General features: G+C 46.1%; 1 protein-coding gene across 1 annotated transcript in view; it reads left to right on the top strand.

The window, feature by feature from the left end:
* Window positions 1–18,449, top strand: part of LOC112222801 (zinc finger protein ZFPM2-like) — a 167,398-nt gene that overhangs the window by 18,273 nt on the left and 130,676 nt on the right. The gene's annotated exons all lie outside the window — the stretch shown is intronic.

Raw genomic sequence — 18,449 nt, forward strand, 5'->3', positions numbered from 1 at the left:
AATATGCAAATAATTAACATAGAAACCACACAATTTCTGTCAACTCTATGCATGGATGCATGCTGCGGTAAACAGGTTTTTAGACATCTTTTAAACTCATTATAAAAGTAATAGAAATGCAATGTTAAAATGGGGGTTGTCTTAAATCACCCTCCAGTGTGAATGTGTTCCTCTAACAGAGGAGGTACTACACAGCACACACATTCCCCTGGCCATTCTATTGGTCTGAGAAGCTCTCGTAACACTTGTTTAGCTCTAGATGAATGACTACCTTCTTACTGATCAAAGCATCAATAGTGGAGGACCTATCTTCTTCTGAATCAACTCACCTATATATGCCAGTTGATTTCAGGGCAGTTTTCCGTTCCACCTAATCTCTTCCAACATGACATTTGGAAACTCTGAAATCAATTATGTGTTCTCTACCCAAATGAAACGCAAAAAAATGACTATATGACTTAAAAGTCGGCCAAGCTCACCTTTGACCCGCTGCATTACAAAGGGAAAGGGAAATCACACTGCATACCTGATCCATAAAACATCCTTTGAAATGGATTGCAGGGCCTGGGTTGGATCCAGTCCTGGCGCTAGTTGTGGCATTGATGGCACAGCCCTTGGGCACGGGGATACTTGGCCTGGACAAGATGGACGGTTCCTGGGCCCGTATCAGTGGGCACTGGGCCGTCCTCGGGGAGCTTCTAAGCCATGCCGTCTGAAGAAGAACTGATGGCTTTGGCAGAACATGTGGACATGCTGTGGTTTTTATTTCAGTCAAAACAGCCCCGATGCTATCGCCTTCAGTCACCCAACCCAACACAGGCAGCAGCAGCAAGCTGACCTAAATGATTTTGCTTCACACAAGTTCTTCTCTTTCAAAAACGCATCAAATGGAACTGAAGTTTTTCTTTTGCTCTCCTTTAGAACGGGTTTTGCCTCATGAATTGTTGTTGAATTGTTGTTTCATCTCAGGAGACATCAAAATGCAATATGGTTAATATCCCTCCTAAATGTTCAAATGTATAGAGGAACTCCTTGAACTATCTAACAGGAAAGTTATGTTGCTGCATCGAAAATGATTCCAGTATGATAATTATCAACACCAACCAAATTGTTTCTACTACGAGAGGAAATTGACAGCTTCAACTCTTTCAGAAGTAGTTAGTTGATACCTATCCACAGGCTAATGGAACCGCCACCTTTGATGAGAAGTTGAAACGAGTGTTGCTGTGTAGGCTTGGCACAGTACTAGACATAGCTGGAGGGGCTGTGAAGCAGAACAGAGCAGAGAGGAGCGTAAGGGATCGAGACATTTAAACGGGCCTCATCCAGAGGTGACAAGGGCACCATGTTCTCTGAACTGTAGGTGTGAGCCCGCTGCTGTGTCTGTCTTTCATTGTCTTTTATTTTCCTATTCTTTTAAATGGACCGTATTTTTTTTCTACTAGAAGGTTTTTTGATATCCATTTAGATTGGAGGTTCATTAAAAAAAGCTCCGACAATAGAGTGACTCCTAATTAAGCCGCACTGCATCTGGCCCCTGGCACCCTATCCTGGTGTTCCATCTATTTTGCTGGGGAGAATTCATTTGTTTCTTAATTAAGAAAAACACCAATTGCGTGAAAAATATGCTTATGGTACCTGAATCCTAATGAGTTAAGTAGTGAGGGGGAGAACTCATTCCAGTAGCCCTAGAAATGAACTGGGACCTGATAAAAATGAACTAACTAGCCTTGCATAAATTGAAGCTGGGGGAAAGTGCTCCATCATCATGGCCAAGACAATATGCAAACTATCTTCAAAGAAATCAAATTGCCGGAATGTTTTCATTTGCATGTATTAACTATTACCATAATGAGTAGAAGTGACATTGGACCTGAATTGTGTGTCTGTTCGATTGATAACTCTGCTGCATCTGTAAATAGTCTCCCCTCAATATGATGCTACCAGTCAAATCAGCGTTGAACTGTGGAGAGGTTTTTACAGCCTTGTACAAACCTGATGCAGTGTTGAATCTGTGTCATCATCCTGTAACCGCTATCCTTAAACAGGAAGCAGCTGGGAGAGGTTGTCTTTAAGACACTGCTGTGGAGGAGAGGAGAGCACCTGGCTGGGGGCAAGTTCCATGAGGCTGTAGCTGGATCCAGAACCAGAACCAGATTCAGTAGGCAGGGAGGCACACTGCTCCTCCATCTCCCCCACATGTCTCAACCCTTCCAGGATACCAGCAGCTCACTTATCTCCTTCCTCAACACCCCACCATAGCCCACGTTGGAGAGTTGCGGGCAACCAGCCAAAGAGACTGATGTTTTTGTACTGCAGGCGTCATGCAAAACATTTGAACTGTCTTAATATTCCAAATCATTTTTTCAACATGCTATTTCAGAGGATCAGCCGCTTGGGTCAAATTATTCAATTAAGTGTCTGTTTATTACTGATACCAAAGCTGGGTAGCAGTTCTACTTATCACCTTTTCTGCAGATTGGTGTTCTCGCAGAATACCACCATAAAGATTGCCTCCCTGTAATTAAAATGGCACAGAGACAAATCTGGCACAGGGGCTAAGACACGGGGAAATGAGGGAGGTAGGGGGAAATGAGGGAGGTAGGGGGAAATTGCAGGGGGCAACGTTCTCTGTCATCCAATGAAAAAGTTTGGGCTACAAGCGTTTAACTAAACGGGTGTCAGAGAGGATATATGGCGAAGGAAGAGGATGGGTGTGAAGCGAGCAGAGAAAACGATGAGCCTTTGGGTGGCGTCGTTGTTGTTGTTGTTGAGAGCTGCTGTTGTAGGCTACAGAAGGCGGTTGGTTCATGAACAGTTGGTGGTGAACGGTCGGTCTCTTGTTGCCATTCATTTTGAACCAAACGGGTAAACAGGAGGCTGGATGCTAGTCTGATTCGTCCGGTGGCACTGCATTGCTGTTTGGATGTCCTCCTAAACCACAGCCAAGCTTCCCTCCCAGAGCTGTGTTTGATGAGCAATTGGCAGGCTATAGAGACACGTGTACTCGCATCTCGTGGCAAACATACCTTTCACAGAGTCAGACTCGACAGACATGTGACTTCTCTGAGAGGGAAAAAGGAGAAGGAAATGAAAGCAGCAATAAGCTGAGGATGTTAAACCCAGACATGAGAAAGACGTGAGAGTCGACTTTGGATTTAGACTGAATCTTCATGCGCTTTTGACAATTTGCATTGTTATCGCCTGATAACTGGTGATGTTTTTACTTGGTTGTACATTTTTATGTGGAATATGTTAAACGTAAACCGGGCTATAACGACTCCCTTAATGACGTGGGGATCTTGCTCCCCCCTCCCGGATCGAGTCTTAGTGGGCTTCCAGTGCGGGATGGCTGATATCTGAATATTAAAAACGAGTTTCAAGCTCATCTGCAAATGTGATTTGCACATATCACACTTCTGCAGTCACCAGGCTGCTTCATCGCCAAGCTTCTGAGCAGAGAAGGGTAGAGAGAGAGAGAGAGAGAGAGAGAGAGAAAAGAGAAGAAGAAGTATATATGGGGTTGCTATTGATTTATTCCATATCTGACCTAATTTAAATCCCTGCCAACAAACTCATATGCATACTGTAGATTTTCTAAATTAGAGAAAGCAAACCTTGAGCTTCAGTGAGAGACAGGTGTAAACATCAGTGTTGTCATAACGCACCTCCAATAAATCTGAACATCATGGCAGCGTGCTGCTATAGAGCACCACATCAATTGGACATGGTTTTGAAGCCTGAGGGCCCAGGGGAATGCCCTCCAGGACGAAGGTGCCCATTGACATGCCGTACACGCCAAGATAGAATTATGACTGCCTGTCTTTGTTCCTCACCGGCTTCCTCACAGAGACCGAGTCATTTGGTTGAAATACGGAAACATTTTGGAAAATGGAGGCTGTGATATTGTGATATTGTGTCTATTCAATAGGAATATTCTCTGGATTTGAAGGAGGGGAATGGTTCCTGCTTTTAGTGTAGTAAGTACATTATTAATGAAATAACAATACACTCATAATAATAACAGTTATACAAATAACCATGAACAATCATAATACAGAATTCTTTGCGTTACACAAACATTTTGTTTTGTCATATTTTTCGTTTTTGACATATTGACATGATCAGATGTTAGACATTGTGGAGTGAATAAAATGGCAGAATATGTTGAGGGCGGTGTGTTGTCTGTGACTCTAGCGGCAGTGGTGTTGTCATGATAATCCTCTCATTTGGAATGTCAGGATCAGCAGGTTAGGGCTCTCCACTTCCCTGCCATGTCAAGCCTACAGACCAGCGTGGTGGATTGTCATTTCTGAAGGAATATTTTGACAGAGCCTTCACTCCGCTGGGCTCAGCTCAAAGGTCAGAGCTGTACCACTTCCATTTACTGTGAGAACACTCAATCCCTGTGGAGGAGAGGAGAGGAGGCTGAGACTCCACGCTACTCTCCCCACTCCACACATACACTGTCTGTCTGTCTGTCTGTCTGTCTGTCTGTCTGTCTGTCTGTCTGTCTGTCTGTCTGTCTGTCTGTCTGTCTGTCTGTCTGTCTGCTTGCCTGCCTGCCTGCCTGCCTGCCTGCCTGCCTGCCTGCCTGCCTGCCTGCCTGCCTGCCTGCCTGCCTGCCTGCCTGTCTGTCTGTCTGTCTGTCTGTCTGTCTGTCTGTTCATTGTTAAGCATTTCCCTCTTGTTTGATTGTCTGAATTGTCATAATTTCTGTGTCATTTGTGCCTCTCTTCAGACACCACAGTAGGCTGCTATGTGAATCAAAATCAGGAACTTGTCAGTAGTTCTATAAGACATTGTGGACAGCCCTGTTATCACTGTACCTGCACTGCTAAAGATATCAGGTAGGTATTAACGCAGTAACATAGTAACGGTGATCAGGACGTTCCACGGTAGGTTTGACATCTCTGTAGGTTATTGGTGTAAACCTACCTCAGTCAGTCCCTCAGGCCAGGAGAGGAGAGGAGAGGAGAGGAGAGGAGAGGAGAGGAGAGGAGAGGAGAGGAGAGGAGAGGAGAGGAGAGGAGAGGAGAGGAGAGGAGAGGAGAGGAGAGGAGAGGAGAGGAGAGGAGAGGAGAGGAGAGGAGAGGAGAGGAGAGGAGAGGAGAGAATCATTAGTATGAGCAGATGGGTTGGGTTCTTTTGTCAGGGAACTGTTCTGTTTGAGTCAGTACAATGGACAGAAATGAGCCCTGTGAAATCAAACAATGGATGATGAAATCAACATGAAATCTGCAAACTTCGTCCTAGAACAGCAGTCAGCTCAAAGTAGATAAGGAATTTGATTGTGTCTGTGGTTGCTTTCGTGTCATGCTAACCCACCCAAAAGATGGATCAGGCAGACTGTAAGTGCAATCAGTTGATCCTTTGCAGCAGCCATATCCCTCAGAGTGCTGCTACAGCCCTGTAACCCAGGTTTCAAGGGGAGCTGAGAGAGAGAGAGAGCGAGAGAGAGAGAGAGAGAGAGAGAGAGAGAGAGAGAGAGAGAGAGAGAGAGAGAGAGAGAGAGAGAGAGAGAGAGAGAGAGAGAGACAGAGAGAGAGAGAGAGAGAGAGAGAGAGAGAGAGAGAGAGAGAGAGAGAGAGAGAGAGACAGAGAGAGAGAGAGAGAGAGAGAGAGAGAGAGAGAGAGAGAGAGAGAGAGAGAGAGACAGAGAGAGAGAGAGAGAGAGAGAGAGAGAGAGAGAGAGAGAGGGGGAAAGAGAGACAGAGAGAGAGGGAGAGAGTATCCCAATCTCTCCCTCTGTTTTAAAGGACAGTACTTTGAATGTCATTTGACAATTTCCTTTTAATTAGAACTAATTTACAGAAAGATGCCCACCAGCTAATCTTTACAGGATAATTAACTTCTATTTTCTTTACTTTTAATTAAAAAGTGGAAAAGATTTAGCTGATCCACAAAGAATTGTTCTTTTGAAATGTTCATCAGACTTCACACTTCTTTTGGCGTTGTTAATATTTAGATCCTATCTGAGGCTCAGTCTCCGCTGAGTTGGAGAAATGTTTTTTCTCCCTTATCCGCAGTATTAACAAGTGGAACTATCAATAGTAGAAATAGGAACCAGAGGCAAATTAGAATTGAATTAATGAAGAAATTATTGCAAAAGCATAACCCCCCCATCCTTTAGCACTGAAATGAAATTGACATCTTAGATATATCCATTTCATAGAAATTCCTTGATGGGGAAAATATTATTTTATCTTCATTATTTGATACACTAATCTTTTTTTTCTTTCTGAATGCTTCCCCAGTACATTTTTTGAAAAAAAAAATATTGACTGGAAGCTGATTGTTGCAAAAGCAGTTTAACTCTTGGTGGGTATTTTACTACATTTTACTACACTCACAGAGATGTGACATACACTGAGTATACCACACATTAGGAACATCTACCTAATATTGAGTTGCACCCACCTTAGCACCTCAGAAAAGCCTGAATTCGTCGGGACATGGAATCTACAAGGTGTCGAAGGCGTTCCACAGGGATGCTGGCCCATGTTGACTTCAATGCTTCCCACAGTTGTGTCAAGTTGGCTAGATGTCCTTTGGGTGGTGGACCATTCTTGATACACACAGGAAACGGTTGAGCGTAAATAAAAAGAAAGAAACAGAAGCGTTGCAGTTCTTGACACAAACCCGTCGCCTGTCACCTACTACCATACCCCGTCGCCTGTCACCTACTACCATACCCCGTCGCCTGTCACCTACTACCATACCCCGTCGCCTGTCACCTACTACCATATCCCATCGCCTGTCACCTACTACCATACCCCGTCGCCTGTCACCTACTACCATATCCCATCGCCTGTCACCTACTACCATACCCCGTCGCCTGTCACCTACTACCATACCCCGTCGCCTGTCACCTACTACCATACCCCGTCGCCTGTCACCTACTACCATACCCCACCTACTACCATACCCCGTCGCCTGTCACCTACTACCATATCCCTTCGCCTGTCACCTACTACCATACCCCGTCACCTGTCACCTACTACCATATCCCATCGCCTGTCACCTACTACCATATCCCATCGCCTGTCACCTACTACCATACCCCGTCACCTGTCACCTACTACCATACCCCGTCGCCTGTCACCTACTACCATACCCCGTCACCTGTCACCTTCTTCCATACCCTGTCACCTACTACCATACCCCGTCACCTGTCACCTACTACCATACCCCGTCGCCTGTCACCTACTACCATACCCCGTCACCTACTACCATACCCCGTCGCCTGTCACCTACTACCATACCCCGTCACCTGTCACCTACTACCATACCCCGTCGCCTGTCACCTACTACCATACCCCGTCACCTGTCACCTACTACCATATCCCATCGCCTGTCACCTACTACCATACCCCGTCGCCTGTCACCTACTACCATACCCCGTCGCCTGTCACCTACTACCATATCCCATCGCCTGTCACCTACTACCATACCCCGTCACCTGTCACCTACTACCATATCCCATCGCCTGTCACCTACTACCATATCCCATCGCCTGTCACCTACTACCATACCCCGTCACCTGTCACCTACTACCATACCCCGTCGCCTGTCACCTACTACCATACCCCGTCACCTGTCACCTTCTTCCATACCCTGTCACCTACTACCATACCCCGTCACCTGTCACCTACTACCATACCCCGTCGCCTGTCACCTACTACCATACCCCGTCACCTACTACCATACCCCGTCGCCTGTCACCTACTACCATACCCCGTCACCTGTCACCTACTACCATACCCCGTCGCCTGTCACCTACTACCATACCCCGTCACCTGTCACCTACTACCATATCCCATCGCCTGTCACCTACTACCATACCCCGTCACCTGTCACCTACTACCATACCCCGTCGCCTGTCACCTACTACCATACCCCGTCGCCTGTCACCTTCTTCCATACCCAGTCACCTACTACCATACCACGTCGCCTGTCACCTACTACCATACCCCGTCACCTGTCACCTACTACCATACCCCGTCGCCTGTCACCTACTACCATACCCCGTCGCCTGTCACCTACTACCATACCCTGTCACCTACTACCATACCCCGTCACCTGTCACCTACTACCATACCCCGTCCCTGTCACCTACTACCATACCCCGTCGCCTGTCACCTACTACCATACCCTGTCACCTACTACCATACCCTGTCACCTACTACCATACCCCGTCGCCTGTCACCTACTACCATACCCTGTCACCTACTACCATACCCTGTCACCTACTACCATACCCTGTCACCTACTACCATACCCCGTCGCCTGTCACCTACTACCATACCCTGTCACCTACTACCATACCCTGTCACCTACTACCATACCCTGTCACCTACTACCATACCCCGTCGCCTGTCACCTACTACCATATCCCATCGCCTGTCACCTACTACCATACCCCGTCGCCTGTCACCTACTACCATACCCCGTCGCCTGTCACCTACTACATACCCCGTCGCCTGTCACCTACTACCATACCCCGCCGCCTGTCACCTACTACCATACCCCGTCGCCTGTCACCTACTACAATACCCCGTCGCCTGTCACCTACTACCATACCCCGTCGCCTGTCACCTACTACCATATCCCATCGCCTGTCACCTACTACCATACCCTGTCACCCACTACCATACCCCGTCGCCTGTCACCTACTACCATACCCTGTCACCTACAACCATACCCCGTCGCCTGTCACCTACTACCATACCCCCGTCGCCTGTCACCTACTACCATACCCTGTCACCTACTACCATACCCCGTCGCCTGTCACCTACTACCATACCCCCGTCGCCTGTCACCTACTACCATACCCTGTCACCTACTACCATACCCCGTCGCCTGTCACCTACTACCATACCCCGTCGCCTGTCACCTACTACCATACCCTGTCACCTACTACCATACCCCGTCGCCTGTCACCTACTACCATACCCCGTCACCTGTCACCTACTACCATACCCTGTCACCTACTACCATACCCCACCGCCTGTCACCTACTACCATATCCCATCGCCTGTCACCTACTACCATACCCCGTCGCCTGTCACCTACTACCATACCCCGTCGCCTGTCACCTACTACCATACCCGTCACCTGTCACCTACTACCATACCCCGTCGCCTGTCACCTACCACCATACCCTGTCACCTACTACCATACCCCATCGCCTGTCACCTACTACCACCTACTGTATGATAATGCCTACGGTCATTGGATCATGTACTTCCAGACTCGTGAGTAAGCAGAGACAGAGAAAATAGTATTCTATTGTAGACATAAAGTACTGCTCTCTTACAAAGGTCAGGCATAGGTCATCCAGCAGTTAGAACAGAATGACATTTCTTACCGTTATTGAATGGTGTTTTTCCTGCCTGTGTTAAATGATGGCTCTTGAGTTCGTAGGTGAGGATATCATATATAGAGCAGTATGAGTCTTCTGCAGACGTCCAGCACCACTGTCCTCCTGGTGAGACAGTGGCTGAAGATGCATGCCCCCACTTAGCCCTGACAGCACCCAGGAGAAGGCTGAGTCAATGGCTTGATTGTTCAAGTGAAAAACATGTGTACAGTTATACAAGGAAATGATCCGGTCAAGAAATATAAGTCATTCATTATAAATATGTTTAGGAACCAGTAATTACATGAAATATTGAACCTGTTGCTGGGACTGGGGCTTTACGTGCCACAGTGTTATGGCATCGTCTGGAAAGGTTGCATTTTTTATGGAGACTAATTGTAAGTGTGTTATCACACATCCTTTGGGGTATTTATTATGAAAATGTACTAGGATCAGGTCACAGGGAAAAGTGTGTGTGGCTGTAAAAACAAGCGCACGTCTGCTAGCTAACCCCCTGAGTTTATTTGAACCTTTTCCTTTTTATTGGTGCTATAGAGGACCCCCTGTGACGTTAGTGGAAAGAGCTGTCAGTCGCCAGTTAGGTGCCTGAGTAAAGTGAGGCAAAATCAACCCAGGCAGCGAGCTCCACAGAGAAGCTGACGTCTGCCGAGGGCCGCAGGCCTGCTCTGAGGTACCTCCAGCATTTTAATGGGATAGTAAAATGCCAGTGTGTTTTCATGCGATTCCAATTCAAATTCATTGGATGAAGAAATAAGAATGTGCTATTTCCCTTTAATAGTGAGATAAACAACATGCAAGTCAGCAAACACCATCAAAATCCTGCTTTTGTCTGATCTAAATACTAGATTGATGCTGATTGCTATTCATTACATTGTTTGTACTTGGTTAATGCTCTTCCCACTACCGTGAGGAATCTGCAGTTAGAAGACCATAGCTCAGACAATCATAGACAACGGGTCTCTCTCTTTCTCTCTCTCTGCCGTATCAATGAATCCATCTTAAACTGCGAGTCGTACACTTTGAGAGCCGTTTTAGACATCATGTCATTGGCATGACTGACAAGAGAGGCACTGCCATGTCTTCAGTGGAGCCATCCTGCAGCCTCACAGAGTGATGTCTGTCTGTCTGTCTGTCTGTCTGTCTGTCTGTCTGTCTGTCTGTCTGTCTGTCTGTCTGTCTGTCTGTCTGTCTGTCTGTCTGTCTGTCTGTCTGTCTGTCTGTCTGTCCGTCCGTCCGTCCGTCCGTCCGTCCGTCCGTCCGTCCGTCTGTCTGTCCGTCTGTCCGTCTGTCTGTCTGTCCGTCTGTCCGTCTGTGCGTCTGTGTGTGTGCTGTGATCCAGCCTCAGATTAATCCCCACCCCCACATCCTCCCTCTTTTCATCACAATTCCCAAACAAGTATCGGTGGTGAGTTTGTTGACTGTTGATTGTAAAGTGCCCGAATTTAGGAACGCCGCCATTTCTAATCACCAAAATTACATTGCTTAGCAACCGGAAAATCAAGTTAAACAATAGCATTGCTTATTGTCGGTCACAGACAGCGGCTCTGAGAACACATCAGTCTCCACTGTTCCACCACTCTTCCAACCGTTCTGAATACACAAATAAAATGAATTCACACACAGACACAGTCAAATATACAGATGGTAAATTACTTTTGACTGCATGATGTTGCAACATTCGCTCCACACATTTAGTCTGATCACAGGGTTAGAACAGGCTCTTTTCCTTTATTAGATTTTATGCAATCAAGTACTTTAAGATGAAGAATCTCTCTGAGGGTTGCTGTTACACATTAAGCCATTAAGAATTGAGTAAATGGTGTATCTATTTTATTACGGTGATCACGGATTAAATGAGTGCAGCCCTGTAACACACACAGCCGGCCTTCTCCTAAGCTGCCAGAGCCCTCTGCATCCCAAAGGTCATTATAGGAGAAGAGAGAGCATCAGAGAGTTGTTGCCCCCAGTCTCTCTCTCTCTCTCGCTCTCATTCTCTCTATTTTTCTCTCTTTCTCTCGCTCTTTCTCTCTCTCGCTCTCTCTCTCACTCTCTCTCTCGCTCTCTCTCTTTCTCTCTTCCTCTCTTCCTCTCTCTTTCTCTTCCTCTCTCTCACTCTCTCTCTCACTCTCTCTCTTTCTCTCTTCCTCTCTTCCTCTCTCTCTCTCTTTCTCTCTCTTCCTCTCTCTTTCTCTTCCTCTCTCTCACTCTCTCTTCCTCTCTTCCTCTCTCTCTCTTTCTCTCTCTTCCTCTCTCTTTCTCTTCCTCTCTCTCTCTCTCTCTTCCTCTCTCTCTCTCTTCCTCTCTCTCACTCTCTCTCTTTCTCTCTCTTCCTCTCTCTTTCTCTTCCTCTCTCTCTCTCTCTTCCTCTCTTCCTCTCTCTCTCTCTTCCTCTCTTCCTCTCTCTTTCTCTTCCTCTCTCTCACTCTCTCTCTTTCTCTCTTCCTCTCTTCCTCTCTCTTTCTCTTCCTCTCTCTCTTTCTCTCTCTTCCTCTCTCTTTTTCTCTCTTTCTCTCGCTCTTTCTTTCTCTCGCTCTCTTTCTCTCTCTCTCTCTTTTTCTCTCTTTCTCTCTCTCTTTCTCTCTCTCTCTCTCTCTCTCTCTCTCTCACTCTTCCTCACTCCCTCTCTCTCTCTCTCTCTCTCTCTCTCTCTCTCTCTTCCTCTCTCTTGTCCTCTCCCTCTCTCCCAGACCAGAGAAAAATACTTATTCTGGTTCTCAGATCAGATAGAGTGAATTTGTTTCTTTTCTCAGGCTGTGTGGGTAAACACCTGTGTGTGTATCTCTGTGTGTCTGGTGGTAGGGGTGTACATTATCTCCATGGTAAGAACCCAGTAGCTTAGTAACTTGAGACAACGTCTATATTTCCCCTGCATAAGTTAGTGGCCTACCGTGTGTGTGTGTGTCTGTGTGTGGTGTGTGTGTGTGAATGCGTTTGCCTGCATGTGTGTGTGTGTCTGAGCATATGGTGTGTGCATTAGTTCAGCTGGAAGTGTAAAGGCACAGTATCAGCATTGGCACAAAGGGCCAGTCACAGTGGAAGTTGGCAGGGGTTGAGCTGACCCCTATTGGGTTTTAGGCTGGCATTATGCATTCACGTTTAGTCTCTCTCAGGTGCTATGTTTTATCCCCAGGCCAGCTTGGACCCATTTTCAATGGACCTTCTGATGAAAAACTGTATAGGTGGGAGAAAAATGATTTCCATGCTTCTAGAGATCTGCTGCATTGTTCTGTCAGATTCAATTACCTGACTTCTAATTAGGAGGCTATAGAGGAGGCCTGGTTTGTGATCCAGACATCACACTGTGGATCCGGCTGATAATGGCTGGTATCGCTATCACAGCCCAACCACAAGCAGGCGGGCTGGAAAAAGCAAGCCATGAAATAAGCAGTCACTCATACAAGGCTAAGATATTTGTTTAGAGCTCAATTTATTTGGATTATTTCGCTCAAATGTTTGTGGAACTATGTCATGTTTTCCTTTAGTCCGCTGAGTTCATTGACGCCCGCTGTGGAGAAAACAAATCGACTGATAGTCTGTATAGCTAGCTACCTCTGATCCCAGGTGCTTGACTCATGAATATGTTCATCATATAGTAGCCTGTGGTCAGAGTATTAGCTGATGGTTTATATATACTCCACAGGGTAATACCGTATCAGTCTAGGGCTCCATGGGGCTCAGTTGATTTCTACCACACAGAGGCCATGGCTTGAACAAAAGAAGCACTGTGATCACAGTTGGTCTGCATTCAGCTCAGCACTATTAGCAGTGGCTTCTCAACTGTGTTAGTATTTGAAACTGGGCTGAAGTTTCCTCCTTCGGCTGAAGAACATTCAGACCTAGATGGATAGAGGTGATACAGTCAGACCTAGATAGATAGAGGTGATACAGTCAGACCTAGATGGATAGAGGTGATACAGTCAGACCTAGATGGATAGAGGTGATACAGTCAGACCTAGATGGATAGAGGTGATACAGTCAGACCTAGATGGATAGAGGTGATACAGTCAGACCTAGATGGATAGAGGTGATACAGTCAGACCTAGATGGATAGAGGTGATACAGTCAGACCTAGATAGATAGAGGTGATACAGTCAGACCTAGATAGATAGAGGTGATACAGTCAGACCTAGATAGATAGAGGTGATACAGTCAGACCTAGATGGATAGAGGTGATACAGTCAGACCTAGATGGATAGAGGTGATACAGTCAGACCTAGATGGATAGAGGTGATACAGTCAGACCTAGATGGATAGAGGTGATACAGTCAGACCTAGATGGATAGAGGTGATACAGTCAGACCTAGATAGATAGAGGTGATACAGTCAGACCTAGATAGATAGAGGTGATACAGTCAGACCTAGATAGATAGAGGTGATACAGTCAGACCTAGATGGATAGAGGTGATACAGTCAGACCTAGATGGATAGAGGTGATACAGTCAGACCTAGATGGATAGAGGTGATACAGTCAGACCTAGATGGATAGAGGTGATACAGTCAGACCTAGATGGATAGGGGTGATACAGTCAGACCTAGACGGATAGAGGTGATACAGTCAGACCTAGATGGATTGGGGTGATACAGTCAGACCTAGATGGATAGAGGTGATACAGTCAGACCTTGATGGATAGAGGTGATACAGTCAGACCTAGATGGATAGAGGTGATACAGTCAGACCTAGATGGATAGAGGTGATACAGTCAGACCTAGATGGATAGAGGTGATACAGTCAGACCTAGATGGATAGAGGTGATACAGTCAGACCTAGATAGATAGAGGTGATACAGTCAGACCTAGATAGATAGAGGTGATACAGTCAGACCTAGATAGATAGAGGTGATACAGTCAGACCTAGATGGATAGAGGTGATACAGTCAGACCTAGATGGATAGAGGTGATACAGTCAGACCTAGATGGATAGAGGTGATACAGTCAGACCTAGATGGATAGAGGTGATACAGTCAGACCTAGATGGATAGGGGTGATACAGTCAGACCTAGATGGATAGAGGTGATACAGTCAGACCTAGATGGATTGGGGTGATACAGTCAGACCTAGATGGATAGAGGTGATACAGTCAGACCTTGATGGATAGAGGTGATACAGTCAGACCTAGATGGATAGAGGTGATACAGTCAGACCTAGATGGATAGAGGTGATATAGTCAGACCTAGATGGATAGAGGTGATACAGTCAGACCTAGATGGATTGGGGTGATACAGTCCGGGCTGATGGTCAGTGGCTGGCAGGGCTGATGGATAGGGGTGATACAGCCAGGGCTGATGGTCAGTGGCTGGCAGGGCTGATGGATAGGAGTGATACAGTCAGGGCTGATGGTCAGTGGCTGGCAGGGCTGATGGATAGGGGTGATAGAGTCAGGGCTGATGGTCAGTGGCTGGCAGGGCTGATGGATAGGAGTGATACAGTCAGGGCTGATGGTCAGTGGCTGGCAGGGCTGATGGATAGGAGTGATACAGTCAGGGCTGATGGTCAGTGGCTGGCAGGGCTGATGGATAGGAGTGATACAGTCAGGGCTGATGTTCAGTGGCTGGCAGGGCTGATGGATAGGAGTGATACAGTCAGGGCTGATGGTCAGTGGCTGGCAGGGCTGATGGATAGGAGTGATACAGTCAGGGCTGATGGTCAGTGGCTGGCAGGGCTGATGGATAGGAGTGATACAGTCAGGGCTGATGGTCAGTGGCTGGCAGGGCTGATGGATAGGAGTGATACAGTCAGGGCTGATGGTCAGTGGCTGGCAGGGCTGGAGCAGACACAGATATACCTGACTACCATGGCAATCATGCAGGTTTGGTTGACACAGGTATGGCAGTACTACTTAATGTTTTATGGGAATGGGGCGTTTGTCTGAGTCAATACTGAACATTATAAGCTTTCCAAAGAAGGAGGAAGAACATTTTATGTGATGTTGTTGTTTAGTGTTGGGAAAAGAAATGTTGGTAGTGGGTGGAGGGTGTCAGTGTCCTACTGAACTCTAGAGGAGGGTTGATAAGAGGGTAAAGGATCACACATTCCTTTGGGCTGTTCCCCAGCACCTAAAGAAACCAGTGATTTATAAATACAATAGATGACTGACAGGGTGCCATCTCTGCGCTCCCCCACCAGTTATAGAAATGCATTTATTCATGTCTACATTTGTTTTTGCAATGTTTATTCTATTACACACACCTTAATGCAGACTTTTAAATGATATTATGTCAGGTAAACATAATATATGTATATAAACATTTTTCTTAAAATATAGCACATTTTTTGAAAGTTCTAATGTTAATGTCCCCACTACAAAAAAAGAAAACTTAAATAAATGTAATTAAAATAGTTATAGAATTCCAGTCATTCCTATGTAGGACTGCGTCTTCTGGGGAGTGCCAATATGGCCGACCGGTGGCTTCCAACCCTCTCATTGGCCAATACATAGCATCAGCAATCCAGGGTTTATATACATCACTGATAGAAACGCACCAACAACATCCATATAGTGGGTCACATAGGGAATGTGGCAGGATTTTAAACAGTACACAACTAAATATAGCTGGGGATGCCACTATCAGAAAATGAGTTAGGAGTGCAGTGCTAGTCATTTAGAAAGTCATTATTCTTATCATTGCTGTCTCTGAAATAATTCCAGGTCTCTCCATGCTATGAATACTGTATAATAAACTGAACATGTGAGGGAAGCATTCAAACTTTGGTAATCTACGCAGACCCCAAGAAGTAGCCTTCCAAACTCCTTTCATGTGTCCGACTATGTTTGGATCTCATTTTATTTTACAATATGCAATAACACTGGTGATTCATGAAGCATCTGTCTTGGTAATATCTTTGAGTTTATTTGGTCATCACAACTTGTGTTGCTCGAGTAGAGGACACAAGAGAACCATTATAGCAGACTGTATCCTATCTAATCTTCCCCATCTCTGTTCTTATTGGCCATGACAATCTCTCATCTCGTATTATTGAACTACAGATGTATTTTGTAAGGCCAAATAGTGGTGTTTAATTTACCCTGCAATGAGGTAGAATCGTTCAGTTGTACACACACATCCCCTTTTCAGCTGTGTAATGAATGTAAACGGATACAGAGAAAAGAGAGGGTTTTTCCTCTTCTGTCGCACCGTCCTCAATTGCCTAGGCAGACGGGTTTAACTTCAGTCATGCAATCTGCCCTTGATAGTGGAGATATGAATCTCTCAGTATCATCTGAAGCGATGGCGGAGAAGACTCATCAACTCCATTCATGTTTCACTCTCTTTCACTCCTGGTGGAGTCAGTAGAAGACGTCAGACAAGATCATAAAACTGGTTCCCAATTTACAGCCTCTGTCTCTCTCTCTCTCTCTGTCTCTCTCTCTCTCTCTCTCTCTCTCTCTCTCTCTCTCTCTCTCTGTCTCTCTCTCTCTCTCTCTCTCTCTCTCTCTGTCTCTCTCTCTCTGTCTCTCTCTCTCTGTCTCTCTCTCTCTCTGTCTCTCTCTCTGTCTCTCTCTCTCTCTCTCTCTCTGTCTCTCTCTCTCTCTGTCTCTCTCTCTGTCTCTCTCTCTCTCTCTGTCTCTCTCTCTCTCTCTCTCTCTCTCTCTCTGTCTCTCTCTCTCTCTCTGTCTCTCTCTGTCTCTCTCTCTCTGTATCTCTCTCTCTGTATCTCTCTCTCTCTCTCTGTATCTCTATCTCTCTGTCTCTCTCTCTGTATCTCTCTCTCTGTCTCTGTCTCTCTCTCTCTGTCTCTCTCTCTGTCTCTGTCTCTCTCTCTATCTCTCTCTGTATCTCTCTCTCTCTCTGTCTCTCTCTCTCTGTCTCTGTCTCTCTCTCTGTCTCTCTCTCTGTATCTCTCTCTCTCTCTGTCTCTCTCTCTCTGTCTCTGTCTCTCTTTCTGTATCTCTCTCTCTCTGTATCTCTATCTCTCTGTCTCTCTCTCTCTCTGTATCTCTATCTCTCTCTCTCTGTCTCTCTCTCTGTCTCTCTCTCTCTGTCTCTCTCTCTGTCTCTCTCTCTCTCTCTCTCTGTCTCTCTCTCTCTGTCTCTCTCTCTCTCTCTGTCTCTCTCTGTCTCTCTCTCTGTATCTCTCTCTCTGTATCTCTATCTCTCTGTCTCTCTCTCTGTATCTCTCTCTCTCTCTGTCTCTCTCTCTCTGTCTCTGTCTCTCTCTCTGTATCTCTCTCTCTGTATCTCTATCTCTCTGTCTCTCTCTCTCTCTCTCTCTCTCTCTCTCTGTCTCTGTCTCTCTCTCTGTATCTCTCTCTCTGTATCTCTATCTCTCTGTCTCTATCTCTCTCTCTCTCTGTCTCTCTCTCTCTCTCTCTGTCTCTGTATCTCTCTCTCTCTCTCTGTTTCTCTCTCTCTCTGTATCTCTCTCTCTCTCTCTCTCTCTCTCTCTCTCTCTCTCTCTCTCGCTCTCTCTCTCTCTCTGTCTCTCTCTCTGTCTCTCTCTCTGTCTCTCTCTCTCCCCTCCATAGTGTGTCTATTAGAGATGTGTGTGCTAATTCGTTTCATGTCCAGGGCTCCTGCAGATGTAGCCTGCTACAAAGGAGTCATTTAGAAACCTAATGAAAAGAGCAAGCAGTTTGTGGAGATCAGGGGGTCTTTTATGAAGCTCCGCGCGGGAAGAAAGGGAAACAGGAGAGGCACACCAGTTGTTTTTTTTGACCGAAATTATTGCTTTATTAAAAGCTGTGGGGATCTAGTCCCTGCTACAATGCCACAAACACATAGGAAGGTTGTGAGAGGATATCAGGGTAGTGGACGTATGTAGCTTTCTGTCTGTCAGAGACTCCAATATGGCACCTGATAGAGAGGCTGCAGTGAAGCTCAAGTGTGACAGACTGAAAGAGATGAACGTTTGTATCTACCAGCCGCTGACAACGCCACGTTTGATATGATTATTTACTCTCAGTTTAAACAGGCAGACACAGAAAGAAGGGAGAGAAAAAGTTAGGATAAGGATGCAGGTTTCAGTGGGGACTGACAATAGTGTCTTTTTCAAATGCAAACTAACCTTAAAGTTAAATCAATTCAGTTATATTTTACTATGCTAATTTCCTGGGGACATTAGAGATATT

Source organism: Oncorhynchus tshawytscha, linkage group LG23 (assembly GCF_018296145.1).
Source record: "Oncorhynchus tshawytscha isolate Ot180627B linkage group LG23, Otsh_v2.0, whole genome shotgun sequence".
Taxonomy (NCBI): Eukaryota; Metazoa; Chordata; class Actinopteri; order Salmoniformes; family Salmonidae; genus Oncorhynchus; species Oncorhynchus tshawytscha.